Source organism: Crocuta crocuta, unplaced genomic scaffold (assembly GCF_008692635.1).
Source record: "Crocuta crocuta isolate KB4526 unplaced genomic scaffold, BGI_CrCroc_1.0 scaffold580, whole genome shotgun sequence".
Classification (NCBI taxonomy): domain Eukaryota; kingdom Metazoa; phylum Chordata; class Mammalia; order Carnivora; family Hyaenidae; genus Crocuta; species Crocuta crocuta.
Window position 1 is genome coordinate 5,008,197 of NW_027527940.1, and position 2,644 is coordinate 5,010,840.

The 2,644-nt window shown below is 46.8% G+C and overlaps 1 protein-coding gene across 1 annotated transcript in view; it reads left to right on the plus strand.

Moving 5' to 3' along the window:
* The first annotated feature begins 2,329 nt into the window (after nt 1-2,329).
* The window catches only part of SLC35G2 (solute carrier family 35 member G2), a 40,693-nt gene continuing 40,378 nt past the window's right edge, over nt 2,330-2,644 (plus strand). The window contains exon 1 of the mRNA XM_077752351.1: nt 2,330-2,350. The gene's annotated coding sequence lies outside the window, so the exon portion shown is untranslated. The remainder of the gene's footprint in view (nt 2,351-2,644) is intronic.

Here is a 2,644-nt window from a genome sequence, read left to right on the forward strand (position 1 = left end):
AGATATCACTAAATGTGAATAAACTCTTTGAGGTCAAAGAGAATAGAGACCATATCCTGATGAGATTGTTTGCACTCTGGATCCAGCCATACCTGAAGCTATCTATACAGATATGTAATTTTCAAATATTAAGCTACAAATATTCCTTTTCTTGTCATTTTGAGTTTGAGTTTTTGACACTTGCAAGAAAAATCCCTCAATGCACAAAAGAATTCAATTTACTGCATATAAAAAAACATGTAAAAATCCTTTCCCCTGTTTCTCAGTATCTCTCAGCATCATTCAGAAAGGCAGCTATTTTAAATCCCTAATTTTACCCTCTCAAATCTCTCAGAAATCCTCTCCTAAACTTGGCTCACTCTACATCTTCATTTTTTCTCACTCCAAGACTCAAAACTTTCCTGGCTCTTTTCCTCCCTTTCCCTTCTTCCAAGAGAAACATAAAATCTAGCTGAGTTTTGAAGATTGGTCTAGCCTTCTGAGGCTTCTTTGCTTTTGTACCTCTTTCCCTTACCTAGATCAGTGCAATTAATGCCCAGGCTGTTTTCTGAACAACAAAGGATCCTTTCTCTTTGAAAGGCTGAAAGGCTGAAAATACATGTTAAATTTTCTGTTCTGGTGTCATTTATATTCAGTACAAATAGTCTGTTTGCTTGGATGTTAATTCTGTTTGCAAACAGCTACTCCTGGGGTTCATTCTCTTTGGGTAAGTTTGGCTACAATAACGCCTTGTTTTGTTTTGTCAGTGTATTTGGAAGGGGAGGGGGAAAGAAACTACTTAAACCAATTCAACTGCTTTTAAAAGCCAAAGAAATGATCAGGCCCTGGATTTAGACTAACCTGATATGGAGTGCTAGGGGCAATGTAATGACTGTTACTCTATTGCTTTTTATTTCCACCTTCTTTGGGAACATTCTTTGGTTTTCTACAGAAACAGCCAAAGACTCTCATTGACAATTGCCTCACTCAGCAGCTCCTTCATAAACACATTTTTCAGACACTGTGCCCAGGACTCCTTTAAGTGTCCTAAAAATATCGACTCATTCAAAAGGAGCCCAGCTGCAGTTGTGAGAGCACCAGCACTTGCTCCATAAAGATCTGGATTGTCTCTTCACATCAAGAGGCATCCAAAAGTTGGATCCATCTGAGGCTGGACACTCAGATGATCCCCAGCTCCTTTGTGAACACATTGGTTATGAGTGGTCTCAATTCTTTTCTTGGGTCTAGTCAATCCGTCTTTGGTGCCCTCTCACTGGGGGACCCACTGGGTAGACCACCTAGCATGCTGGCTGCATGGAGCCCAGAGAACTGTCAAGATGATGTGGGAGACATCTCACCTTTTAAAAAGCACATTTTTCTTTAACGTGTTTTTGGTTTTGTTTTGTTCTGTTTTCTCATGAATCTTCCCAACTGCAGTGAAGTATAAAATCTGTTGCTGTGTTCTGAAATGGTAGGAAAAAGATGTTATGCCACACCCATGGGGTAGTTGAGAATTTAAGGAAAGGACTTTTAAAGGGTGTGGGGAAGGTTAAAGGAAACTTCTCTGAGCCATTACCGGCCCCATACCTGAAGGGGGAAGGGCAGTGAGTGGTTACCAGATTCAGAGAGAACTGTAGGAGAGGGCCACAGGATTGGAGTAATGCTTTCAGATGAAGACTACAACCACCGCTAACAGAGTGGCTCTCTGGGGGGATAGGGAGCAGCCCTGAATACCACCCAGCCCTGTGATGCCCCGCAGATGCCTCCCACTGGCCACAACCAAGTGAAAGCTATTGAACAACTGATGTAGTTCACAAAGGTAAGCCCTGAGTCACAGAGCAGGACAGAGAGTGGATCTGGGGAGACAAAAAACAAAAACAAAAAAACCCAGCAGTGACGTTCTATCTTTTCCCATAGTTAGCACCTTGGTTCTGGCCACGCTCTTTCTTGCCTGGCCTGGAGTAGTTACGGCCTTCCTGCCTGTCCTCTTGACCCATTTAGACCATTGCTTTTTATGACTAGGTCTGTTTCCAAGAGAATATATTCATTCAGCACGGGATGGGGTAATTTAAACCTGAGTCCAGGAACCAGCTCTGGCAAGTGTCAAGACCCCTATGGCAGAGATCTATCTCATCAGTAAAAGGTCAGGTGGACTCTGGGACGCCCAAAGCCCTTTCTCGACCACGATTTACCCATGCTAGACATATTTTTAAATACCGAGGCACCGATTAGCTACTTTTAAACAAAAATAGATGGGTGGAAACGGACTGAGGCTGCCTCCCTGCCCCCTTCCAGAAGACCACGTCATCCCGGCTGACGAGCGATGGCTTCAATCCCGCTGTCTCTAAGGGCGTCGGCTACAAGGGTCGGGGTAGGCAGTTTCCCGGCGCCTTAGACCCTCCCACCGCGCGGGCAATAGAAATCGCGCAGCTCAAGCACAAATCCTGGGCGTCCCCCGCGGTCCTCAGCTCCGGCCCTGGCTGAGTTGGGGGCGGGGGTGGGGGCGGGCAGCAGAGGGCGCAGGCGCAGTGTCCGCAGCGCGGCGCCCCTCTCCACGCCCCGCCCGGCGGCCTCAGCGGCCCTGGCCACGTTTTTTCCTGGCGAAGCGCGCGGCGGACGCAGCAGTCCTAGAGGCTGGACCAGGCGCCCGGGAGCTGGCATCCAG